Source organism: Narcine bancroftii, chromosome 8 (assembly GCF_036971445.1).
Source record: "Narcine bancroftii isolate sNarBan1 chromosome 8, sNarBan1.hap1, whole genome shotgun sequence".
NCBI classification, from domain to species: Eukaryota; Metazoa; Chordata; class Chondrichthyes; order Torpediniformes; family Narcinidae; genus Narcine; species Narcine bancroftii.
This window is the reverse complement of record NC_091476.1, coordinates 30,485,556-30,513,509: the sequence shown is the minus strand read 5'-3', so window position 1 is coordinate 30,513,509 and position 27,954 is coordinate 30,485,556. Positions and strand designations below refer to the sequence as shown.

At 42.4% G+C, this 27,954-nt stretch overlaps 3 long non-coding RNA genes across 26 annotated transcripts in view; 2 read left to right on the top strand and 1 right to left on the bottom strand.

The window, feature by feature from the left end:
* The window catches only part of LOC138740571 (uncharacterized), a 589,788-nt gene that overhangs the window by 66,429 nt on the left and 495,405 nt on the right, over positions 1 to 27,954 (top strand). The window lies entirely within an intron of this gene.
* LOC138740572 (uncharacterized) lies at positions 671 to 27,954 on the bottom strand. Of its 2 annotated transcripts, XR_011343031.1 has the most exons (5): positions 27,636 to 27,954; positions 27,256 to 27,491; positions 11,304 to 11,416; positions 1,732 to 1,797; positions 671 to 837 (listed from the first exon to the last, which is right to left on the bottom strand). It is a non-coding gene; the product is annotated as an uncharacterized lncRNA (long non-coding RNA). The 2 variants fall into 2 exon arrangements; XR_011343032.1 differs by lacking the exons at positions 671 to 837; positions 1,732 to 1,797; positions 11,304 to 11,416 and adding an exon at positions 18,610 to 18,919 and having other exon boundaries at positions 27,636 to 27,949.
* LOC138740573 (uncharacterized) lies at positions 23,132 to 24,171 on the top strand. The gene is made up of 2 exons (XR_011343033.1): positions 23,132 to 23,206; positions 23,911 to 24,171. It is a non-coding gene; the product is annotated as an uncharacterized lncRNA (long non-coding RNA).

Genomic DNA, 27,954 nt, shown 5'->3' with positions numbered 1-27,954 from the left:
TCACTCCCTTTTCCTTTAGATAAGTCAATTGACAATCCAGTTGTCAGTTACTCTGTGAGAGTATGGGTTCAGTTAAGGAAGCATTTTGGATTTCATGATTTTTATTTTTTTCAAGTCCAATTTTATTCAATCATCTTTTCCAACCAGCTTTGCAAGGTTCTGCTTTTCATATTTGGCATAGAAAGGATATTGAATGTTTAAGAGATTATTTTTAATAGTTTTGTATAATTTCATCAACTGTCTGAGAAATACAATTTACCGAATACTCATTTTTTTCAGATATTTGCAAGTCTGGCAGTTTCTTCAATGTCAAATACCTGGTTTGCCTAGGGCACCAGATATGAATGTCATGGATACATTTTTTAGTTTACAACCTTTGCCATGATACTTAAAATTAAAGGTGCTTGGGAACAGGATTTAAATTTCTCCATATCAGAAGAGATCTGGGATTCATTTTTTAGGTTAGTCCATACTATGTCATTATGTTTATTTCAATTTAAGGTTGTGCACAGGGTCCATATTTACAAAGCCAAATTATCTTGTATTTATTCAGAGGTAAATTCATGTTATGATAAATGCAAGAGAGATGAGGCCACTTTAATTCACATATTTTGGTCCGGTCCTAGTTTTGAAAAGTACTGGAAGGAGATTTTCCAAACTTTATCTTTAATCTTTGACATAAACTTAGAACCAAATCCTTTCGTAGGTCTTTTGGTACAACAGGAGGAGATGATGTTTTCTTGACTCCAAATAAATGTTGCATCTTGTCTTACTTCTCTTTTGGCTAGACATCCTGTCAGGTGGAAGGATGTCGCCCCACTTACTCATGCTCAGTGGCTGAAAGATAAGATTTGCTTAAGTTTAGAAACAATTTGATATTCAGTTAAAAATTTGAGCATAAGATTCCAAGTGTTGTGGAGAGCATATTTGAATTATTATTACAATCTTTAGATATAATTTCTAATCTGAGTTTTTTTGGCTTTCTTGATTTCACTTTCAGGAATGAAGTTGATTGTTGTTTCTTTGTCATGCAATGTTGTTAGTTTTTTCTGTCTTTATATATTATATTTACTTTTGTAATGTTATTATTGATACAATATAATATGTTGATTTATGTAATTTTATACTTACATATGAACTATGTACTGGAAAATAATTTGCACAATTTAAAATTTTTGCGCATACTGACTACTAAAAATTAGAGGGAACATTGATTCCAGCATCTCTGACTTGGAAACAACATTGGTGGAATATGTAAATTTGGGTTAATTGCCAAAAGATGTATCATCTCCTTTGAATTTAGAATATACCCTGACATACACATCATAAATTGACATGAGCTGAATATAATGCACAATTTCTATCTGCACTTGGATCAAAATGAACAACCAAAGAGGAACTCTCATAATTTTTAAAGCCCTTTATCTTTTATATTTGAGAATGTATATCTCAAATACATAAGAATTGCCAACTTTATAGCTGATCTCAGTGAAGTCCAATACTCAGTGGCTGACAGGAAGCATGAAAACCAAGAGATGGAAATGAAATTTGGTGAATTAATCATTCAGTATCAACAAAAAAATGGTAGATTATACTTGGAAGATAAAATGATAGAAAAATAAAATTGCTTTAAAGAATAAATTATCACTGGATAGTTGCAAATCTGAACAAAACTAAAAGGTAAATAAAATTACTGTAATTTAAATCCAAAAGATACAAGTAAAGCCAAACCTGGAATATCTTTAGTGACCACTGGTGTTAATTGCTGGCTTAATGTGGCATTTGCTGAGTTGATATCTATGAGACATACACAATTTTCCAAATGTTATAATTATACCATTACATTAATATTGACATTTGCATTACTGTTCCGTGATTTTGAGTTACCAAATTGTACAGTTTATCCCAATAGAGCCCAATATTCAATGCTGGCAACAGGTATACAAACCAAGAGGTGGGAATTACATTCATTGAATATCACAATGTAAGCAAATGTAAATTAAAGATTTACTTTTATTTCAAATTAATCTATAATTGGGCATATGTTTAACCAAATACAAGTGCTGCTTTTTGGGGAATTTTTAGACATTCCATCCATTGTATGTTTTCAGAGTTAAGAAAGAAACAAAATTGTGAAAGACACCAATTAGTAGGCAAGTTGATTGATCTACCGTGGCATTTCTGTTTAGCAGTCCCAGAGGTCTAACTATAATCTGGCAGCAGACAAGCTTGATAATTACTTCAGACACTAAAGAATGGCAATTTTACAACATCCAGAAACTTAAGAGACAACTGAGGAACACATCATAAAAACATTTTTTTTTAAATCAATGGAAATATGATATTCAGTGGACTTCTATTTGATTAGGTCACCACTGTTGGTTTGGTGGCAAATTGTGCTGTTACTTTTCATTCTACTATTGTGTAATTGGCACCAAAATTGGTTTGATGATCGGAGGGAGAAGTTTGTGATGTATGGACACTTTCTTGTTGGAAGTTAGCTGGTTTAAATCCTCCATTACATTCCACCCCTTGGTTGCAGCCTGTCACTTACGAGACCTAACAAGCATTTGAGTACAGACGGAGCGAAAAAAAAGAAACTAAAACTATAATAAGCACAAAAATAAACAATAATCCGAGCAACCAACGGAGAATATTGTGGTCCAATCCCTCAAATATACCATTTAACCATGAAAAAGGATTCAAACTATCCTTGTGGGCCACAATACTCAGACACTGAAGCTCACAAACAGATTTTGAAACATGCTTAACAATATCAGATATATTTGTGGATACATCGGGCCATGTCCCCCACGGGCAACTCCCTCGGAACGTCCTCGACATTACAAATCCAATTGCTGGCATCAAAGCAGCGGTTAAGCCAGATCAGCAGGAGCACAAGATGGAGGACCTGGAACAAAGAAGCCTGACATATGTCACTCACGATGCCGTAAGCGTTCAGTATTTAAACAAACTAAACCATCCTGTCCCTCAATAGCTACCCACCGAGTGTTACCCTGGGCAGGTGTCACTATTTCCCCTTTTACAGGAGGGCCACTACCTGTTGGTGCCACCCACACGTTTTGTCTGATATTCTCTAGCTCGGGAATGGGGGGCAATGACTGTTTTTCCTCTGGAATAGGCTGTAGTTCAGAAGCGTGAAGAAGTTGGTGAAAAGGTGTGCCCTCCTTCAAATGGCGATGATTCAAATTGTCGACTGCCTGCTGCAGCACATGGCTCCATCCCTTCAGGGTCCCCAGTGGTGTTAACAAATGAATTTGTTCCTTCAGTAAGCCATTCATTTGTTCAATTAACCTGGCAGCCTGCAGGTAATAAGGAATATGGTGGACCCATAAAATATTGTTGTCAGCTGCCCAAACATAGATTGCCTTCCCGGAGAAGTGTGAGCCATTGTCAGACTGAATTTCCTCTGGTACATCATAACAAGAAATTAAATGGTTTAGTCCTTGGATAGTGCTAGCTTGGTCAGGTGTCTTGCTGGGAAAACCAAAAAACAGGCCTGAAATGGTGTCAACCATTACTAGGACGTAACGTTTACCCATACAGTCTGGCATAGCGAGCTCCCAGCTTTATTCGGCCATGCGGACCAGGAGGAACAGTGCGGGACTTCACAAGCTGGCATGCTGGGCATGTCCGCACGACCATGCGGACATCGTCCTGATGGATGGGTAAGGCATGTGTACGGGCCCACATAGCTGATCCCTTCTCCCCAAAATGGCCACTCTGTTCGTGTGCACATTGAGCCAAGGGGACGGTATCGGCGTGGCTGATAGTGGCAAGCTGATCTGCTACTGCATTATGTTGTGCCATGTTCGTCGTCACATTGGTATGGGTGTCAACTTGATATACGGTTATCTCACGATGATGGGAAGCATCCCACAATAGCAGCCACAACTGTTTGCCCCATACTGGGCGGTCATGTATCACCCAGTCATTCCTTTGCCAATCAGGCATCCATACCACTAGTCCATTAGCCACAGCCCAGGAATCAGTAAACAAGCAAAGAGGGTGATCATGGGGGTCTAGTGGTAAAGTGACCGCCTTCAACTCAGCATACTGCCTGGAGCCACCATCTCCCTCCTCCAATAAGTGAGTTCCTGACCTGGGATAGTAAGCCACCACCTTCCACTTCCGCTTTCCTTGCACCCACCGGCTGCTACCATCAGTAAACCAGGCGTCCTCTTGTTCTGCTTTCTGTACCATCTCTTCCATGGCCCCTTGGATTATCACATCATCAATATAATGGTGAATTGACAGGCACCGTCTCCAAATCACAGGCAATTAGGTTGTGGCAAATAGTGGGAGAGTGAACATAGCCCTGAGGGAGGTGGGTGAAGGTATACTGACGCCCCTTCCAGGTAAAGGCGAACTGATCCTGTGAGTCCTCAGCTAGAAGAATACTGAAGAAGGCGTTAGCGAGATCAATGACAGCATACTATGTTCCTGAGTTCTCAGTAGCAATGTTTTCATTAAGGGTGACAATGTCCGGATCTGCCGAAGCAAGTGGTGGGGCATGTTTGTTCAAGAAACAATAATCAACTGTCATTCTCCAGGAGCCATCCGGCTTCTGGACTGGCCAAACAGGGCTATTAAAGGGTGACGTTGCAGACCTCACTACCCCTTCTTCTTGCAAAGCATCAATGGTGGCAGTAATCCCTTCCTGCCCCCCAGGGAGTCGATATTGTGGAATGCATACTGGTTTTGGGGGGGGGTGGGGGAGGCAGCATCACAGGATCCCACTTAGCCCGACCCACCACTAGTCCTTTAGTAATAGTCTGAGTTCCAAATGCAAATCCCCCTTGGCTAGTATTAAGGGCCGTACCGGCCAACATATTAATACCCAGGATACACTCGTCAATGGCAGCCATCATGGCATGTAACCATATAGGAATATAGGAGAAGGGCCATCACCCACCGTGGCGTGGACTTTTATTTCCTTTGCCAGGGTGATTGCTCCTCCCATCCCCTCTATTCTAAATGTTGGTCCAGTCCAGAGGTCGGGGTTACCAGGAATCACCGAGTGCTCTGCACCGGTGTCGACCAAGGCCAAATATTGGCGGTCATTTTTGGATTGTTAACAGTATGTAGGGCTGCGGGTCCCCATGTATCCGCCATGTCTCCATAGAGTAGAAACGGGGGCTCTGCCCACACCCTCATGCTTTTGTAGGGTTCGGGGGCTTCCAGGACCACATGCCACTATTATCCATAAGAGCCTTTTTAACCATTTGTTGTATCTCATCACGGATAACTGGAGCAAGAGAAGCTGGCTCAATAGGAGCAGCAGTGGGAGCGGAAGGCACAGTTGGGCCAGGAGGACTCAGCAGCTGGGGGTGATGTTCCCCTGCCTTCCTCTTATAAAGGGCATAAAGGACTGCAGTAGGTTTCCCATCAATATCACTTTTAGGTACCACTAACTTTAACAAGGTTAGAAAAAGGTCCTTCCTTGTCGGTCCGTTATTAGCAGTAGGCCCTCTCTTTTCATCCTGCTTGTCTGATTTAACCTGGGTTGTACGTGAGTGGATTTTAACTCCCAATTCTAATTCTCTAAGCCCAGATAAGGCGTGCACTGCCTCAGACACAGGGTGCCCAATTAGCGGACTAGTTACGGACAGAACCAATCCCCGTACAGTGGGTTGGGTGGAACGAACCAATCAGGTGTGCATTCCGGCTGTGAATATCTCCTCATCAGGGCTCCCCCCATGTAACCACAGCCTCAAATGCCCTGCATACAAGGCAGAGGCCAGGGCCTGCTGACGAATTACTGCTATACCCTCCTCTGGGGTGTCCCAATTGTTCTGCAAATGTCAAACCCAATCTACTGGTGATGAGTATACTCGTAGCAGGGCATCCCCTAGAGTGGCAAGTAAGGAATCCTTCTCTTTTCCTCTACCCCGCAGCTCAGCAGTGTCCCGGATATCAGTAGTTCCTAATCCCAAAAATTCCTCAGGGGTTAAATATACATTACCCCATCCTTGCTCCCAAACACACAGGAGCCAGGCTGCCAGAGTTTCTCCCGCCTTTTGCCTAAATCGATCTCCAATGGCAGCCAGCTCTTTTACAGAGAAGTCACGGATCATTGACGGCTCTTCACCTCTGCTCCCACTTTGGCCCACAGGGTCCTTTGTCCAGTGGACGGGACAAGGACTAGGCCATCCTATAGAGGGGGTAGGCCATAGAGCATAAGCAGGGTTTTGGGTATTTTCCCCTGGGTCCGCTTGGGAGATTGGGCAACGTTTGCCTGTCATGATGTAGAAATGTAGAAATTGTATTTTAAAACACAATTTCTACATTTCTATAGTTATTTAAAAAAACAAGACTTTAACAGTGAGACACTGCCCAGTTCCCTCAATAATAAAAGAAATAGAAGGAGGAGAGTGCCTGTGGATTTACCTCCAGCATTCCTGCAGTCATAGCCTCCTGTCTGATCCATTTGCAAAACCCGCCTCCCTGTTCCCAACCTCTGATACAATCAGGAATCTTTCAGTGTCTGAGGCCTCTTTGGGAGACCTTCTTACCTTCTGCAACCTCTTGAATCCCAGTCCAACTACCTGGTTCTTACAAGCCAGCTGCCAGCCAACTGTGACGGTGTAAGTTCCTCAGCCACTGAGTGCCTAACATATCCACTGCTGTGATCACCTTCCCTGTAGATTTGTCTTCCAGCCTTCTCCTCCTCAGTGGGAGGTGTTCTCCTGCCTTGGAGCCCTTTACCAGTCTACTGAACCCCCAGAACCCACAACTTCTCATGGTCAGCTGCCAAGCATGGGGGCTTCCATCTTTTAAAAGAACTGTTAGCCCATTTAACAAGTTGTTTAAAGCCTGTATGGGGATGTCAGCATCACAACTAGGCAGTAGGACCCGCGGAGCAGTACTCTGCCTCCACTCCTTGCTTGCCTAAGTCTGTGGCAATACTGCTGTTCCAAAGCCTCTGACAGCAACCAGTTCAATTACCTGACCATTAGCCAAAGCTGAACCTTAACCCACTAGCAGGCACTGACCTCCAACAAAAACACCACAATGGTCAGGACTTTCCTCAGCATCCCTCTCAACCTCTTGAAGAGATAAAAAGAAAAGCAAAAACCCAGATCAAAATTTGGCACTGTCTGTAAGGAGTTTGTACCTTCTCCTTGAGTCTGCTTGGGTTTCCTCCAAGTGCTCTGGTTTCCTCCCACATACCAAAGACATGTGGGGTTAGTCAGTTAATTAGCTACACAGGTGTATTTGTGTGGTGTGGACTCGTGGGCTGGAATGGCCTGTTAAGTTTGAGCATGGAATAAGCTGTGAACAAGTTTAGCGAATCGATAATGAATGGAGTAGTTGGAGAGTGAGGACATCGTCCAAAGGAACATGCACAAAAGAATGTCAGAATTGGGCAAGCCAGAGTGGGAAGCCGTGCCTTGAAGCTCAGGTTTTTCGTACTTCCTCCTCCAAAGGAAACAAGAAGGGGAAAATGTTGGATATGACACCATACCATGGATATGATGATGTGGGGAACTGATTTATACTGAATGTTTCATAGTAATGCTTGCAGTATGTAATTAGTAAAGCATTGACTTAGCCTGCACTAACATTGTGGCTGACTTTGATTTACAACGGGGGTGGGCGGGAGGGGAGCTCAAACATATCAATGCCGACGAGAAAGCAAGAACTCACTCAACCAGCATACGTTTATCAACTCTAACCACAGAAGACAGTAAAAAGCTGGGAATCCCAAAGGTTGGCGGCAGCAGTTCCTGCAGCTCACTTTGGAAGATTCAATGAAGATGAAGACCCTTGGGAATCGTATGTAGAATGTACCCCACAAGTTCCACTAACTGAGAACAAACTCTGATATCATCATCATCAAGCCTGCTGAAAAGGGGTTGCAGTTGCATTTTAGTGGACTGACTTCTACCTCACAAATGCCATGCATCAGTTCTTAGATTATAACCCCACGCTCGTCAATAAAGCCATTTATCACCCAGGTAGCCTTGTACCTCATTTCAAGAGACCTTCCTCCCACAGCTTCCAGTCTCATCATGACCCAAGCCCCACACAGCCCACATATCTCCTGTCCAAAATCCATATTCACGGGTGCTCATTCCTCTCTTAGCCAGCATTGTCTGAATTCTGAGACTTTCTAAGATTTCCTGCTTCACCCCCTCCTATGTTTCAGCTTGTTCTTGCCCCATCACATTTATTTCTTCTCGCCCTCCAATCTCCAAGCATGGGGGCTCCCGTCTTTTAAAAGAACTGTTAGCCCTTGCTCTCTTCCATCTGTAATAACCATGATGCTCTCTACCACTTTGACTGTTTCAAATTCCCTGGCTCCACCATGATCATCTTCATCAGAGATGTACAAATCTTCTCTTCTTCAGGATGGTTTGAGGATCCCCTGCCTCTTCCTGGAGTGGAGGCCCAACCAATTTCCCTCCACCAGCACACTCATTCACCTGTTTGAACTTGAACGTGTTCTCACAAGGAACAAATGCTCCTTCAACTCCACTCTTGTCCGATCAAAAGTGAAGCTATGGGCCTTTAGACCAGCTCCAGCTATGCCGGCCTTTTTGTGAAATATGTGAAATAGTCATTGTTTCAGTCTTACCCAGGCCCACTCACTGTATTCGTTTTGCCTTCTGAACTCAAACAGAACTGGACAATGCTGTGATTTTTGTTCACAGTTTGCACCCTTAATTAACCTTCACTTGGTCAATCTCAGACACTTTCTTTCTTTTGCTGGATCTCGTCTCCATCTCAGGAACCAAGCTTATTACTAGCATCCATTACATGCCAGACAGCTCCCACAGCTGTTGCAGCTATTCTTCATCCCTCCCTACCTCCTGCAAGGACTCTTCAATTCTCACAGTGTACCATGGAGAGTTACCTCACTGGTTGGATGTAATAGGTTAAGGATCACTTCCCCCTGTCAAACCCAATCAAAATCAAGCCCTTCCAACAGACTAAGCCCCCTTCTGATTGGTTTTCTTCATCTGAAGTCACATGACTTGATATATGGGCCAGCCTCCAGCTTCAGGAGCATAAAATGCAGCACATGTCATGATTTCTTCTCTTTTTGATACCTTGTGCCTGTGATCCATGGGGAATGCAGGAAGACTAATTGTGAGGTGCATGCTCAGTCTTGGAGCACACCTGGGTGAATCATCATGGTTCAGTGGATTAACTTGTACATTTGAAAATTGTTGCTAGAAAGCTTCTTTAATCTATGTATGTTTGTACATTTGCCACGGGGTGGCAGATGCTGTTTAGTTTCACCCTAACAGTCTAATTCAGAGAACCGCTGTAGACAATAGTAACTCAGGTAACTCGCATACAAGTGAGATTGGTTGCATGCAGACATGTTGTTCCTTGTTTAGTATCTGTTTCCCAGTTGTAAGTAAAATTTACATTTTGATACTAACACATATCAAGGGTTAACTCCCTCCACTCTCTCTCTATTTCCTCAACCCTGACCACCACACCCACCTTTTTCTTTCTGATGTTTTTGCACTGGTGATGAGGCATTCATACAGGTTCCTCATAAATGTTCTCCTTCTTCCTCAAACATGGCTTCTCCTCGACCTTTGCTGCCATTTGCCCTCCTCTTTCCCATTTCAATATTTAGCATGGATTTTGCAATGACCTGGTGCACTCTTCTTTTCCCAACGACCACCCTTTGTAATGCAACTGCAGACAATGTAATTCTTTCCTTCCTACCATCTAAAGATTCAAATGATCTTTCCAGGTGAGGCAGTGGTTAGGCTTATTCAGGTGAATTATCTGCAAAGAATATGCCTGAAGAAGAGGAAGCAGCCCTAAAAGCGCAGGGCTGCCCATGTGAAGGGACAGCTGCACTGGGATGGGCATCTGAGCGCACTCCAGCTCCTGTCCCTTGGGCTGTCAGATTTGGGATGACTGGCTGTCAGAGCTTGGACAGCCAGCGTGGGCTGTCAGGGTGGGGACATCCCATGCGGCATGTCCCCATACTGATCAGTGGGGGAGTACGGGGCTTGAGCGGCCAGCAGGGGAGTACGGTGCTGGGGCGACCAGTTGGGGAGTACGGGGCTGGAGCGGCCAGCAGGGGAGTACGGTGCTGGGGCGACCAGTTGGGGAGTACGGGGCTGGAGCGGCCGGCGGGGAGAACGGGTCTGGAGTGACCAGCGGGGGAGTATGTGGCTGGAGCGGCCGGCGGGGGAGTACAGAGCTGGAGCGGCCAGCGGGATGCAAGGGGCTGGAGCAGCCGATGGGGGTGCAAGGGGCTGGGGCGGCTGTCCCCGAGAATCATGACTTATCGAAACCTCTCACGTTTTCAATTTAGTCGGATTTTTTGTGTGGGCATAAGCCCCATACTCCCCCACCAGCTGCTCCAGCCCCCAACACCCCCGCCAGTCGCCCCAGCCCCTTGCACCCCCGCCGGCTGCCACAGCACCGTACTCTCCCGCCAGCTGCTCCACCCTTGCAATCCCCATGCTGTCAGCCCGCGCCGGCTGCCCCTGCCCTGATGTCCCCTGCCAGGGGGATGGGGCAGCTGGGAGAGGAGCTGTCAGGCGCTCGCCAGCTGATTGTCATCCCGAATGCAGCCACTTTCAGGTGGCTGGATTCAGATGGCTGGGGAGGCCACTGTGCAGTGGCGATGATCACTCTCAGAGGAGGGTTATAAAGTTTGCCTCGTAGGCGCACATTCAAATGGCCTGCTGACAGCCGCATATTACCATAATATGCGGCTTTACAAGCGGGGATTTTGGCCACCTGAACGTGCCTGTTGACTATATTCCAATCTAAGGTACTGCATTGGTTGTTCACAATGTAGTCTCCTTTACAATTGGAAAACATATTGATTGAGTATTGATGTAAAGGATAATGCCTGTGTTCAGTCCACATGGGCATTCCTGATTGAGAAACAGTTTCTCATTGTTTTGATCTTGACATGTATAACTTTATGGGCTCAACATTAAACTTTACAGCTTCAGGTGATTTGATTTCTATGTTGGTATCAAACGTTAATTCTTTGATATTGGATTAGCTTGTTTGGGATTGAAGGACACATTCAGTCTGAACTGCTCTCTACATTTTGCAACAATAAGTCTTTTGTCCCTGTTTTTTTTTGTCTATATTCTCATTCTCTAATTTCTTCCATTCACACAATGACCATTATAACTTGCTTATTCCCATGGTTACCCCAGTTTTGCCCATCAGAGACATCCCTGTCCTCCCTATAGGTTAACAAGCTCCTTTGCTTCCTTCCCAGTTTTAACAAAGATTCTTCGACCTGAAACATTGACTGGTTCTTCCCACAGAAGTAGCCTTACCTGCTGATTATTTCCAGCATTTTCTGTTTTTTTTTTAAGATATGTCATGTGCTCTTGAAGAGTTGGGTAGGGGTTAAAGTCGAGTGTTGTGCAAAAGTGAAATATTTAATGACCTATGAAAGAGACACACAAATAGATGCACATTATTAAAAAGGTTTATGTCCAGAATTAAAACCATGTAAACTCTATGTGGTTCCTGTGTGATACAAGTCTCATGTGGATCGGTATCGGTGGAATTAATTTCATCACTAAAAATATGACAATTTATTTTTCAATATACAAGAGGTGAATTCAGATTTCTAACCAATGATTTTGTTTAAAGCTAAATAGTTGGCATTTAAAACAATGAGTTTTAATTAAGCCACAGCTCAGTTTCATTTGATGATGGCACTTCCACGAGGGAAGCTGACATTTTATCTTCAAAGGTTCCTTTTATTCTCAGATAATAATACATTAAAAATGTAATCTATATGATATACATCAACTTTTGTCTGCCATAATATAGTCATCACGAGCATTTTCTGGCATCCCTAACAATAGGAGAAAGAGGAGCGAAAGAGAGTGTCGCTTCACCTCCAATGTTCCCGCAGCTTCTGCAGCAGACAATAAGGGAAAGTGTGATGGCACATACTGGCAATTTTGCAAGAAGTGTCAGGCTGTTCCATTTGCTGAAGGTGCAAGGACCATGTGCCACAGATTTCAGGTTTTGAAAAAAAAAATCATGCAAACTGTATGTGAGAAAGAAGTTATTTTAAATACATGCAGCAAGTATTAACAGCTGGAACTCCTACCCACAAAGGTGGTTGGAAGCAAAGGTGATTCAAGAGAATTTTGATGGGTACTTCGAGCAAAATAAACTTGCGGTGCTGCTGAGGAATATGATTGACTGGATTGTTCTACAGTTAATTTGTGCGCACTGGAAATATATGGCCTCTTTCTATTCGAAAATTACTCCATAATATCATATTCCTCTGTTATTAAATGGAGCTTGTTATATTTCGAGGTTAACCACCAATATGAATATTCTCTGCAAGCTGCTGTAACAGCTTTTGCCTTTTAAGTGCATGTCTTGCATTATTAGCATGTAATTGTCCTACACATCAAGAAGCTTCATGAGTGTTGCAGACACTTAAAGGATCTGCATTTTTGTTTTGAAGCTATTTGAAAGCTGAAAAATCATTTATTTTTGTTTTGTTTCACTTTAACAGCCTTCATATAATTGAAGGATGCTGTCTTTCTCGATTGCCTTCGCTGCCACTGATGTATTACTGAATATTATATTGACTAACATAATTCAGAGGAATCCTCCACAGATATGAAAAAGGATAAGTGAACAGTTGGCTACTCCAATTTTTCACACTTCTGGACAGTGGTCAACATTCAACAGCATTAAAGCAAGGGAGGAATTTTCCCCTGGGCGAAATACAGAGCAATGCAGTTTTCACTGTGAAAGATCGGTTATTGCTGACTACAGCTGATCATTTACACTTACTGTTTTTCACTACACTCTCATTAACACCAACCGTACATTATATTTGTAGCTTTAACCCTCAAGCTGGTGCCTTGCAGTTGATGAAACAAACTGACATCAGAAAGAATTTGCATCTTAATGTTGGCTATTCACCAGTGCAAAAACATGTACTGATTAGAGTAAAAATTGAACCCCTCTAGGTAAATTTGCATTCATGATATATTTTGTCTAAACATGTTATCAGTGTTCAAGTATTATGAGTGTTAGATCCTCTTCATATACTGAGGTTTTTATCACATATGTTCCATATTTTAAATAAAATATTGAAATTACAAATTTCATCACCCAAATTTTGAAATTATTTGCTGCAGTTAAAATAACCAATAAGAGATTATTCCAGAACATTCTTTATTGGATATATAGGTTGGGAACTTGAAGCTGAAGTGTTGAGAAAATTAAAATGTAACTGGTCAACATGTTAAATCTACAGACAGGATGAAAATTAGATGAATTTAAAGATCTGACTGAAAACGTGTAATTGCAGCCTTTTCCAGTAGATATTTCAGGAACTGCCTGGAGCTAATTTTTGAGGTTTCATTTACTGAAAATTTAATTATAGATATCATATGACTTTATTAATATTATTTAATTTTCCTTTTCATTGTAAAATAGTTAACTCTGTAAGAGTCAACCTCCAAAAGTTCCTTTCCCCAGCTTCCGAAAACTGCATGTGGAACCCCATTGTCATGGAGTGATTGAATCCTGTGGTGTTTGTAATTATGCAAATGGAAATGATTAAACAAGACTTCTGAATGGTGATAATTTCTGTCATTAGGCACTTTCAGGTGGCCAAAATACCTCGATGTAAAGCCACATATTTGACCTCTATGCAGCTGTCAGGAGGCCACCTGAAAGTGCAGGAGGCGCCTGCGAGGCGTACTTGGTAACCCTCCTCCAGGAGAGATAATCGCTGGAGCACTGAGGTCCCACCCCGGTACCTGAATGTAGCTGCTTAAAAGCGGCTGATAAGGGGGTGACAAAATCAGCTGGCGAGCGCCTGACAGCCCCCCCACCTCCCCGCTGCACATGTCCTCTGCACAGGACATCAGGGCAGGGGCATCCGGCGTGGGCTGTCAGCGCTGGGGCGGCCGGCAGAGGATGCTGGGGCAGTCGGTGCAGGCAGAACAGTGGGATCAGTGTGGAGACCGACACTGGGCTATGTGGAGAGCACAGGGAAGTGGGATCTGTGTGGTGATCGACACGGGGCTGTGGGGAGATAGCGCAGAAGTGAGATCAGTGTTGGGACTGACACAGGGTGTTGGAGAGAGTGTGGGCCAATGGGAACAGTGTAGGGACTGATACAGGTCTGTGGGGAAAGAGCAGGGAAGTGGGATCAGAATTGGGATGACGCAGGGCTGTGGGGAAACATGGGGCAGTGGGATCAATGTGGGGATCGACACGGGGCTGTGAGAAGTGGGATCAGTGTGGGACAGCCTGCACCCCAACCCTGACAGTCTGAAGGGACAGGAGCTGGAGTGCGAGGGTGGGTGGTGAAGATATTTATCAGATGATCCATCCAAAGCACATGTAAATAGGCGAATGAGGATGGAGGAAGGAAAAAGCTCAAATATACAGAACCTGACAGTTGATCATATTGAAACAAAATCTGCTGAATAACCAGTATTATTGGTGGGGTTTAATGTGGAAGATTAATGACTTTTTGTCAGAACTGGCCAGTTCAAACACAATCTGGAAAAGCTGGTTATCTAAAGTAGCTGAATCTATGCTGAGTCCTGAAAGCTATAGCATGCCTAGGGGGAAAGTGAGATGTTGTTAAAAGCATTTAATAAACCAGAAGAGCTTTTGTTTGATTAAAGGGTATTTGAAGATCAAGACCTCAGACGTGGCACAAAGCTCATGGTGCCCCAGAGACTGCCTGCAGCAAGCATCTAAAAGCACTGGAAAAGTACCATTAATGCTGTTTCATCAAGATAGTACAAATTAACCGGAAGGTTAAACAATCAGTAACTGCTACCAGATCCACATCTGCAATATTGAGGGTCTTGTTGCACTGGGCTGATTCTACTGAGCAAGTAACATCATTTGCGCATCTGGCACTGGTCTCTCGCAAAAGACATAATTCAAATCTATCATATTAGCAGGTTGGTAGATACAGGAAAAGATTCAAGGATGTGCTCAAAAGTCTCTGAATAAAAATGAACATCCCTACTGACTCCTAAGAACCTCTGGATCCTGACTGCTCAAATTTAGAGATGGAGCAATCAGAATCATATTGAGAGACTCAGGCCTGTATGTCAGGATGGGAGCACACAGAACACCATCTCACAATCAACTCGTTCACATGCATCTTTTGCTGTTCCCACATCTGTCTTATCAAAAACCATAAGTTCACCATTGTCATTCCAGACATGCAGCCTAAAATAACATACCAAGTACGAAAATGAGATACTGTTCTTTTAACTTACTTCAGGCTTCTTTAGAAACTATGCAGGAGGTCAAAGACTGTCAATGTAGGAATGGAATGGAGAATTAAAATTATGGGCTACAGAAAGATCAGTGTCATCGTCATGAACTGAGAACTGGTGTTCTGGACACAATTATATCATCTACATTTGGCTTCTACTCTATAGAAGACAACACCTCAAATGAAAGTCAAGAAAAAAAAGATTTTAGTGTGTTGGAAATCTGAAAACAAAACCTTCAACCTGAAGTATTAATTCTACTTTTTTTTCCCCTGACCTGTACTTTCCAACAAAGATACCACATTATGTGCACCAAATACAGAAGTGTTATCTTTTGTATTAATCTAACTTATGTAACATTATGTAAAATGTGGCGGAAAATATTCCGTGAGCGAAGTAGTATGTCATTCATGGCAGGATACACCTCCTTTATAGTCAGTGTTTACATGGCTGCACCAATTAAGTTGCCTCACTTCTCTATTCTTATTCCCACAATACTTACATAGGTCCAGCCACGTTTGACCTGTCACTTTCCCACATGCTTTCCCACATTCATGGATGTTGAAAATGGGGGAATCCACAGTAGCAATCTTATCATCTACATTGTGTTAAGCTTCTTTTTTATGCACATTTCAATGAGATCACCTTTCGTTCTTGTGTAGTAGATTTGGGTTCTGAAACTGTCCTCTTAACCCAGAAATTAGTTTTGTGAAACTTTACTATTAAAGATAATGTTCTGCGAAAACAACACAGTATTTCACATGCCATACAATTGCAGTTGTGTTTTTTACTGGCAAAAATGGGCAACCTCTGAAAATTGAAATTAGATTGAGAACCAAAATTGCCCACTGCTTACTGCTTCAGATATTAGAAAACATGATGCTATCCATTACTGCCTGCAGCAGTGACTTTAGCTGTTTGCCTCTGTAAGAATCCAATATTGGCTAACCAATTTAAAGCTAAATCTGATAAGGTGCTGTATGGTGGCTGCCGCAGTGCTGCCAGATTGTACGCCATTTCAGTTGTGCAGAATGTCGTGGTAGAACATCAGAAAACGTGTTCTCTCTTATGATGTATTTCCTTGTCTTCTTCGACATTGGGTAACTGGAGGAATCCATATGGTTAATATTCTATGTTTTGACAACATTCTATCAAAATAATTGTGTCTCTCAGTTGAAAAGAATTATTTTCCCAGCCAAAGTGGCACACTTTAAATAACTCTTCAAAAGGCCCAATCTTATATTTTTTCCCCCATTCTGTCACTCCTTGATACCTCATATTACTTTTAACTCCACCTAAACTGGTTCTACATTCTGTAGATTCAAGCGTGCCCTGAGATAATTTTCTTTATTACATTCCATATTATATGTGGTACACTTTCCCTACTTCAAAATAGTTTTTCCTAAAAGTTTAATATTCTGGAATATTTAGTTTTTCACCACACTCACTCTGCAAACAAGATCTCACAAATATCCAAACAACTTTTTATATTCCTAACCATGACATTCATTTATTTTGTTGTAAATGTTTCATGATTTAAACAGTGTATTTAGATTTAACATTTATTCTATGTTACTTTGACGTCGTCTCAGTTACTATGTCTTATTGTTTTTAGTCATCCCTTCCTGACCCATGGCTTAGTTTTAACTTAACGAGTGCCCTGCATGTCAGCTCATAGAGTTGGCTTATTTTTTAATTGACCTTTTCCTGGATTCTTCTCTGCCCCACACATTGACCACCTCTGTCACCAACAATGTCAATTTAAGAAATCATTTTCAACTCTTATATGGTTGCACTGTTTATTATCATGCACATTGTACAATGTACATATCCACCAAAATTCTAACTTCATGGGGTGGGGGGGAAACAAATATGGCATGCAAAATAATCTTATTTTACCTTCTTTGTAACATTGGGCCCTTTCATGTGAGGCCTCCGCTTGGAAGCCAGCTTCAAGCGTGGAGGGAAAACATAAAATTTACCTTTCATGGAGCAGCCCTGGAAGGCTGCATCTGCGCCGCATTCATATTGAGTGGCACCTCATAGCGCCCTCTGGAGCCGAAGGAGGTGGGGCGACAGGTGCCATAGTGCCACACATCATAAATATGCAACAGAGCAGTGGCCGTAATCTCCCACGCTCTGTCTTTCCCAGTATGGGGAATTATGGGTAGGGAAGACAGCCATTGCTCGGCCGCATTTTGAGCCACACAGAGCGCCCCGAAGGCCGAAGCAGCCTGATGAGGCTGTCACAGCCCACACTAACCAATGGCAATGACTGCCATTGCCTGACCGGCCCCTGTTGACTGACGGCTCCCGCCAGCCGCCCCTGCCCTGATGGCTCCTGCTGGCCGACCCTACCTTGAGGTGGTCATGGAGGGAGAGGCGTCATCAGCCTGCCCCTAACCAGCCGCTTCCAGCAGTTGTACATTAATGTGAGGCGGTGGAGCAGATTATCCTTCCCTGAGGGGGATTGCAGTTGGCACCTTGGAGCTGGCTACAGTGCATTCAAGAAGGTAAGTCTGATGTAAGATTGGAGAACCTCCACCTTTACAAAAGTCAGGCTTTCTTTGCACGGAAGGGCCTATAGACTCACCCCTTTCCATCCCTATACCCAACATATAGACCATTCTCCTATCAGCCTCCTCTTCTCGGAGCTGTTTATCTTCATCCGCACTTAACCTAACAAAACACACCTCTTGTGCCGTGGAAGAAAACTCCAGACTCTTGGGAGGAAAATCAAGGCACTCAGAGGGAAATTGTGTAAACTCTCACCAATAGCAGCAGGGTACAGGGTGGAACAATGGCTGCTGGTGGTCTGAAGCACCATCTCTACCTCGCGTAGCATTCTGCCACATGAACATTTTTGCTCAGCAACTACTTTGTGAGGAATGCACTGGAAACTTCAGAAAGATTGAGGCAGTTCCAAAATAAAATGGTGAGTGAGTGTAGTTTCAACCTCTTAGAAGAGAATGAAATGTTTATTTCTACTTAAGCTGGTCCATCCCAGTGGACACCAGAATCAGCTCAAACAAAAGAATGTGGCCTGCAAGGTTATGACAAATACATTGATTTCCTGTCGACATCAGGATCACCATGTAACAAGCCCAAGTGATGCATTTTAAAGAAACTTGTGCTCTTCTGCATTACAATGACTAATCAAAACCTGCAGAAAATGATCTGATCTGCTTGTGGGATGTTTGCTGCATATATTGTCCATTCAGTTTCTTGCCATACAATAGTAAAAAAGACTTGAAAGCCCTTCATTTGAAAAGCATGTTACTGTTGCTAAGATATAAAAGATGTTGCTTGAATGTACAATCTTTTTTTACTTTATTCCAATTGTAATGTTCAGTTAAAAAAGCTGTCGTTTGATATAATAATGAGCATCAGAAAGGACATTGCATGAGGTATTTCTTCAAAATGATTTCATGAAACAAACGACTGTGCATGTTCCATCATTCCTAGTGGTATGCATCTCAGCTTCTGAATTGCAATTTGGGATCTTTGTGTGTTGATTTTCCTCACCGATTAGGACTTTCAAACTAACAGAGTCATTCTGTCCAACCTTTCTGATCAAAACAGCTGTGGATTACTGGGTCCTCACCAAATGGTTCAGAATTTCCCACATCCGGCCGTCCTGGATGAACAACGAAATCTGGAACCTGTTAAGAGTCAGATCACAGGCATTTAAGACCAGAACTCTGCACAATGAGCAGATAGATCTATGGAAAGCCATCTCCTAGGTGAAAAGATTCTGGATGAGAATGGGAACAAACAAAGGGTACCCAATAGCTGTGGCAGGGTCTAAGTGACATAACCTGGTACAATTGGAAATAGCAATCTTTACTCCTAGATGAGCCCAACATCTTCTATGCCCAGTTTGGCCACCAGAACTAGAAAGAACAACTGTACACTGCCACGTCTCCTGATTATCCTCTACTCTTAATATCTGAAGATGATATGTTGGCTGCCTTCAGAAGAATGACTCCAAGGAAAGCATTTGATCTGGATGGAGTTCCCGAACGATTACTAAAACCTGTTCTGAGCAACTGGCCAATGTATTCACTGAGTTCTTCAACATCTCACTCCAGCAGGGTGTGGTACCCCCTGCTTCAAACAGGCCTCAGTCATATCAATTCCAAAGAAGAGTGTGGCAACCTTCCGAAATAACTACCGACCAGTGGCACTCACATCAACAGTGATTAAGTGTTTTGAGAGGTTGGTGAAGCATATCAGCAACTATCTGAGCAGAGATCTGGATCCATTTCAATTGGCCTTCTGTGGCCAATTTGTTTACAAGTCTATGGCAGATGCTATCTCACTGGCTCTACATACTAGAACACCTGGAGAGCAAAGATGCATATATATGGATGCTCTTTATCGACTACAGTTTGGCATTCAACACCATCATGCCCTCAACCTGATTAATAAACTCCAAGACCTGGGCCTCAATACCCCACTGTGTAATTTGATCCTGGATTTCCCCACATACAGACCACATTCTGTGAGGATTGATAAGAACATCTCCACAATCTCCATCAGTACAACAATACATCATCTACAAATTCTTTGACGATACTACAGAAGTGGGTTGTATATAAAAGAGCCAATGAATCAGCCTACAGGAGGGAGATTCAAAACTTGGCCGAATGGTGCACCAACAACAACCTTGCCCTTAACGTCACCAAAACCAAGGATCTGACTAAACTTCAGGAAGGGAAAATCAGAGGTGTACGATTTAGTGATCATTGGGGAATCAGAGGTGGAGAGGGTGATCAAATTTAAAATCCTGGACATCACCATCTTGGAGGTCCTTTCCTGGTCCCAACTTATTAAGGCCATCATGAAGAAAGCTCATTAGTGCCTCTACTTCCTTAGGAGATGGCGGAGGTTCTCTCTGAACTTGTATGCTTGTGATTAAAAGCGTACTGACCGGCTGCATTATGGCATGATATGAGGGCACCAATACCTCCCAAACAAGAGACTCATTTACAAACTCTTACCTTGCTCAATATATATTTCTGTATATATCTTTTCCTCTATTGCACTGTTTGTTTACATTTCTTTCATTGTTTACATCTCTGACTTTAGTAGAATACTTTTCTCGAATACAGTTTACAGTTGCCTATTTGAAGAAATTCTGCCTGGCCCTCAGGAAAATAAATCTTAGGGTTGTATGTGATGTCCTGTATATACTCTAATAATATATTTGGACTTTGCCTCGCTGGATTTCACTGGTATGACAACTATCCACATTTTATGACAGTTAAATTTCTAATTAGTGCATCTACCAAATTGGACACAAATTATCCCTGAACCTCCAGCCTTCTCTTTCCTAGAGACATTTCATATCCTCAATGTTTTAATTTCTATATGTAATGTAGGCATATTACCAAAAATATTGGAAGATAGGACAGCAGGACTGAAAAGCCCTGATGTTGGCTGATATGACACTTATTATGGCACGTCTTGATCCAACAATTATGAAGGGATTTTCTTCTGACCTTGTGAATAGACTTGGAGGTATGAATTTATTAGGCTTCTTTTTATTTATTGTGACTGGAGATGTGGAATTGGCAGGATTTAAACTGTAATACGCTGCTAGGTTGAGCTTGAATCGATTTTTGCTTTCGTAAGGTAATTTTAAGAGAATTATTTCTGATTTCAGTACCTTCAATTCCATTCCAGTGATAAAGATCTTTATTCTCAAGGCTGGTGATTCATAATGTGCACTCCAGAAGCAGGTCTATTTGTCCTTGTTGCTCTAGCCCACTATTTATGATTCCCAAAAGCTTCCTTTTCTCTAAGCCAATCAAAACAATCAGCATAACCCTCTCTTGTGCTACCTAGGCCAACCTTAAGTACAGCAACCAGTGCAGTAAGGTTGAAAGTATTGTTCAGCTTTGTTCATGCATCAGTGCTGCTCTGAGGGGGGCGAAGCAGCATCTGCATTAGAACTACAAACGTCTACAATCAAGTGCACAAGTACGAGTCCTTCAATGAGTCCCTGATTGAGTTTGTTGTTGAGGAGTCTGATGGTGGAGGGGAGGCAGCTATTCCTGAACCTGGTGGGGTGAGTCTTGGGGCACCTTGATTTTTTTCCTGATGGCAGCAGCGATAAAAGAGTGTGTGCTGGATGATGTGGATCCTTGATGATTGCTGCTGCTCTCCGACGGCAGTGTTCCCTGTAGATGTTCTCGAAGGTGGGAAGGGTTTTACCCGTGGCATCCTGGGCTGTGTCCACTACCATCTGCAGAGCTTTTATCTCAGGGGTATTGGTGTCCCCATGCCAGACGTTGATGCATCTGGAGAGAAGAATGGAGAGGAAGTAGATTTTGGAGAATCACGTGCTGATACTCTGGAAAGTGAAAGTATGATGTGGTCCCATCACCAGACACATCCTCACCTTCCCTCCCCTCTTTCCACAAGGAGCGCTCCTTCCAAGACTCTCTCGTCCACTCATCCCATCCCACTAATTTCCCCCTTGGTATCTATGACTCCAAGGAATGTTGCACTTGAACTCACACCTCCTTCCTCTCCATCATTCTGTGCCAAACAGTTCTTCCAATTGAAGCAACATTTCATTTGTGAACCTGAAGGGGTCATCTACTGCATCCGGTGCTCCGATTTTGGTCTTTACATCAGAGAGACTGGATGCAGACTAGAAGATATCATTGAGCATCTTTGTTCTGTCCACTGCAATAATGGGTTCCTCCCAGTGGCCAACTATTTTAATTGCGCATCTTTTCCATACTGATGTGTCTATCCATGGCCTCATGCACTGCCATATATAGATGCTACCGGTAAATTGGAGAACAACACCTTGTATTCCATCTGGACACTCTCCAGCCAGAGAGTATTAACATCCTATTTCTGTTAAAAACCTCCCCATGAGTTTCTCTCTTTCCCTATCAATCTGTCTCATTTCCTCCAGTTCCCCACTCCCCTCACTTCTCTCTCCTATCTGAGAGCTACCCACCCTGCAACTACTTCTCAACTTCTTTTTCTTCTAGCCTCTCATCTGCATCCACTTAAGACCTCTTATCTGTTAGCCTGTGTTTCTCCCCTACCCTCTTACCTCTCGTATTCCCCCTCCTTCCACCTTATGATTTACCTGCCTGTTTTTTGCCCAATCCTTGAGAAATGGCTCAGGCCCAAAACATCAGTTACCCTTTACTTCCTGTAGATGCTACGTGATCTGCTGAATTTCTCGAGCATCTTAGTGTTTGTTTAATGTATGGATGCACATCAATATGGATAAATCCCTGGGTATGATGAAATTCATCACAAAGTTTTATAGGAAATAAAGGAGATTTTTAGGGCTCAGATAGACACATATGCATTATTTTTAACCATGTGTTTGGAACAAGAGGAGAGCTTGTGTTTCCACATTCACAATGCATAGTACATACGTGTCTTATATGTGTCTTTGGGAAGCTATTAAAAAAAATCTTTGGATAGTGTTTACGATCACTTGGAAAGTCAGGGATTCGTGATGGTTTTGTGCAAGGGAAGTCCTGCATCACAAACTTGATGGAGTTTTTTTTTAAAGTTAATAAGAAAGTCAAAAATAAGGAAGCAGATGTGTTATACCCAGCTTTGATAAAGTTCTGAATGGAACTTGTCTAGAAATATAGGGCATATGTGATCCAAGGTGTTTGGCAAACTGGGTTCAAAATTGGCTTGGAGGTAGGAGGCCAAGAGTTGTGCTAGAGGTTTATTGTTCAGATTGGAAGTCTATAACCAATGGTATATTGCAAGGATCAGTGGTCAAACATTTTTTTTTGTCATATGTATATGACATTGTCCATTGTCCAAGTTTCTTGATGACCCTAAGGTTGGTGGAGTTGGAGGGAGAGATAATATTTGGTTAAGGACACACAGGGATGTGGATCATCTGAAAAGGTGGATTGAGCAATGGCAGATGGAGTTTAACTTGGACAAGTGTGGTAATACATTTTGAGATGTCTAATACCGGCTGAATCTATACATTAAGTGGAAGGGTCCTTTGGGAGCAAGTTGCTTCCAAATCATGTCATAAGTGGATAGATTAGTGAGTAAGACAATATGGGAGGCATGCAAATGCACACTGTATGCACATTCAGACAGGACTGCTTCTAACCCAGACAACAGCTCCCAAGCTCAGTTCCATTCTGGGTCTTATTGACACTCCTGAATCATTTAACACTCATTCAACACTAGAGTCATGGGTAGGTTTGCAGTCTGAGCTGACAGTCAACCATGTGGGTCAGATGTGTGGCCTGAGCCAGATGGGAACATGTCAGGAATATGGCCAAGGCATGTGATCAGCAGGTGAGGTGGGTTGAGTGGATATGCAGAAGTTAGGGAAGGGGAATTTGCTTTGTGATGAGTTCCAAGGCATGTGGTTGATTAGATTCATATATTGCGGGTGGGGGTGGGGGGTGGATGAGGAGAAGAATATTGAGATGGGCTAGAGGAGAGGATGCAGTATTCAGTAAGGTATTGTTGGGGCCCTGAAAGAACAAAAACAAATATTGTTTCACACATGGACATTTTCATGCTGTAACATTTTTTAAAATCTTCCAACAACTTATCACTGACATAAAGAGATTGATTGGCATTACAGGACCATTAAGCTGGCTTTTTGAAAGTTACTTCTGCTTTGTTGCAGTTCTAACCTACTGTGATGAGAACATTTGGTGAAAATTGAACGCATGGAGTAATGTCCCACAAGTCACGGGCAAGTTAGGACAAGATGCCATTTTTGAAGGAGGAGCTGAGCAAATTATTCAGCCATTTATTGGAAAACAAAATTCTGTGCTGAACGAATTGACAATGGGTAGCACTGGTACTATTAAACACTCGGTTATTTTGACAGAAAAATTTGCGAAAAAAAATTAAAATTAAATCAACACACGTTCAATCCAGCTAATCACCCTTGTCGGACTCTGGCTTTACCCTACCCTTAATTTAGTCTATGTGTCATCTGAGTCCAGTGTGTTCGTTAAATGAAGTGATAGGAGAAGGCATTCGGTTCAACAATCAGTTTATTACAGAGCTCTGGTTCAGTCGTTAGTTCATAGGTCACCTGCACAGTGAGCTATTCCCCAAGACTGACCTCGACTGTCCAACCTTATCATACAGAACAAAAGTTGGCTTCCTTTGTTAGATTTCATTATCATACAGAACAAAAGTTGGCTTTCTTTGCTAGATTTCTTGCATAAGATTTATCACAAGTAATTTCCTGCTCTGCAGATATCTGGGGTGTAGAGCTCCCATCTTAATCCTCAAGGCCAGAATATCCTGTTGTTTTTTGATCAGAAATCAATTCATACCCCAGATATTTCTAATTATTTCTTTGCTCTCATCTGGCCATATTCTTCTGTTCTACTCAACACCTCCTTCTGTCTTAGCCTTCTTACTGAGTTAGTTTCCATTCTCTTTGTTTCTGACAGTCTTTGCTACATTCTGTGGCTGCCCCTTACTTACATTACTCTTTCCCTTCACCATGAGGTAAATATTAAATTGTTACATAGTACTGGATTCATGTATACAAACTGAATAGTACATAAGCATATATTCTACATATTTTCCATGATTAATTAACCCCTATATTCCAACACCCTTCCCTGTTTGGTGTGCCTCTCTCACCTCTTAACAATGCTCATCAGAAATTTTGCAATTAGCATCTGCAACAATCTGCTCTTTTGAGTATTTCCATTTTTCCCTGACAATGACAATGTTGGAATGCTAATCTCACCTGCAACTTAATTTGTCACAGGCTTGTATGCACTGCATTTTCAACATAACAGTTTGTTTCTGCACCTATTTCCAGATTTTTAGCTTTTTGAAGATGTGTCAATCCATTGTTTTTTTTAAATTTATTTGTATTTTCATTGGGACCTGACTGACGAGGTCAGTGTCTGTGGCCCATCCCATATTGCCTTTGAAAAAGAAGTTGTGAGCCACATTGTTGGGGAGTTTGAGTTTTTGTGGTGAAGTTTTGCTGCTGTAGGGCAGTAGTTTCCTAAATTTAGATCCACTTAATTCTATTCCTAAGTGAAGGTGGTGTGATAGACCACACTGTCAAAAATAGAAAAATGCACACAGAACCATAGAGCGTACAAAACACATCTATTAAGTCACGCAAGCAGGAATGAGGGATGTTTATGTCAGGTAGACAGTGTCACCCTTGTCAATATAGAATCTCATTCGAAGAACACAGAGAAACAGTGCAGTATTTAAGGCATTTTCTAGCATACAAATCTGATAGGTATCTGTTTGAATTTATTGGTACTGCAAGTCCTGGTTTAACACCTGGCACTGCCCTTTTCTTAAGACAAAGAAATGGTTGACTTCAATCATTTATTCACATGTACAATTCAAAATGAAAATAAATCAGTTCTTACATATAAAATTAGCAAAGGTATGGAAGGATCAGTTCCAATACATTGTAAGATCTGTGTTCTGTTGACCTGAGATTTACTCTTTAATTAGCACATGTAAATGATCGCTCTCGCAATAATATTAAGCCATCAACATTCAGAATTGGAACATTGACAATTCAAATCGGAGCTGATGGTTGTAAGGCTTAATCAGCTGTATTAGTGCAGTGGGGGGGGGGGAACTATTTAAGAATGGGCTTACTTATTGACAGCATTTCAACTTGATTGACAACGCCATTTAGCGCTTCTGTGTTAAAAGCCATTATTTTTTCAGTGAGCCTGCTTGAGTACTGTGTTCCCAGGAAATGGCTGAAGTGATTAATTTAAATGACTTTAGGTGATTAGATGATTAGTTTAATGGTCTGTCTGGAAGGTGAGCTGCCAGTAAACATGTAGCTTTCTCTAGCCCCAGTTTTGAAACTAGGGACTGGTGTCTTTATTAAAGACAAAATCATTGGTGATTTTTCTTAATAATTGTTGTTTTTGGATGGCTCACATTCTCTCCTTTTTATCATCGAGGCGATAACTAATTATATTATGCTGTTTAAGCCATTTCTATGTACACATTTTTATCAAGACACAAGTACCCTTGAGAAGGAGATTAACAAAGATGATCATTATTGCTACATTTTTTTTCCAATGAGCGTGCATGTTCTACCCTTTTCAGCAAGGATCGGGTTCTGTAGAACCATGTGTCTTATTGCAATTATTTTGGTAGTAATAGTTGATACTTGGCACTAGGGATAGGGTAGTGCTAGATTAATGACCTCTCTGAATTTCTAGCTATTCAATAGGTGGGGAAGGCAATCATCCAGAATCTTTCACCCTCAGAGATAGCTCTTGGCTGCCAGTTTAAATGGGGTAAAATTCTTAAATGGGGAGCCATGTTAGCCCAATATCTGCACCCAGACCATTGCTTATGGTCAGGATGGTCATCTTTTCAGTGGCTGTTTCCCCGGGGAGCCAAGTGTAGGCTCGAGTGTCACATACCTAATAGCTGCAGTTGACTGGCCTGGGTAACACTTTAGTTTCTGTGCAGCTACTGTTCCCCAAAAAGATTGTGTCCTCCCTCTCTTGAAAGTTACAAAAGCAGACAGTGTTAATCTTCCTGGATATTTTAAATAGCCGCATGTAGGGCCAATAGGCACTTTTGTCTTTGTGGGGCGTATAATTTATAAAGAATCAAAGATACCATCCCTCACAGCACTGACAGTGACAATCGTCGCTTGTTCTCTGGCAGGTAGGTGCAACTCCTCCAAGTTTAATTAGGTAAAGCCCATGCAGAGAGTAAGTAGTTCATTCTTATTAAGGGGGGGGACAACTGAAAAGGGGATCATACTGCTATCATGCAGTGGGACTTCAGCACATACCCAACAACAATTGCTGTTAACTATTTTTCCTGTTTTCCCTGTTGCGGGCAGGGTGGTGGCTGCAGAGTTGACATTCCGGGGATCAATTTCTGAGGGTCCTTGTATGAACTGGGATGGATGTTAACAATTACTGGTCCTGCCCTGAGATGATGGAGGCATCCCAAGGAAATAGATATTAATAACAGAAGGTACACTGTTTACCCCAATCAGTCTTTCTTTGAGGCAGTCACGTTGATTCGTTTGCAGTCCGTGTTGTGAATCAACCTGGAGTGTCCTTTGACCTTCTCTCCTGTAGGGATGGTGAGTAAAACATGGACCAGACCTTTCCACCGTGAGCCCAGCTTCTTACGATCTGAGTTCAAAATGAGAACGTAGTTCCCTGGCTGGATGGAGTTGTTGCCCTGGTCTTCAGGGGTCTTTTTCTGTATGGCCATGACCTGTGAATGTACACATGGGTTTGTTTTTGGACATAATTGATCATTTTTTTCACTTACATCATGTAGATCAAGGGTAACATCAAAATTTTTCTCTGCCCCCCCCCCCCCCCTCCACAGGGTGTGTAGAGGGTGATCATAGATTACCTTAGACTTCTGGCTGAGTGCAGGGGGTGTGTGGTTTGCAGGGGTCACCCTCATTTCCAATAGTGCTGGGAGGACTTTTACCCACATTCTGAAATGTCTGCATATCTCTTTAATTTTAGCTATGAAGTGTGGCCCATTATCAGAGCTGATGGAAGCTGGTAGTCCAAATCTGGGCATTAATTCTTGCAGTATTATCCTCACCGTTGTTTCTGCCATTGTGTTAGTCATGGGTACTGCTTCAATCCATCTACTAAAAGGGTCTATTATCATTAAACAATATTTATAACATTGGACTCTAGGTAATTCAATGAGTCAATTT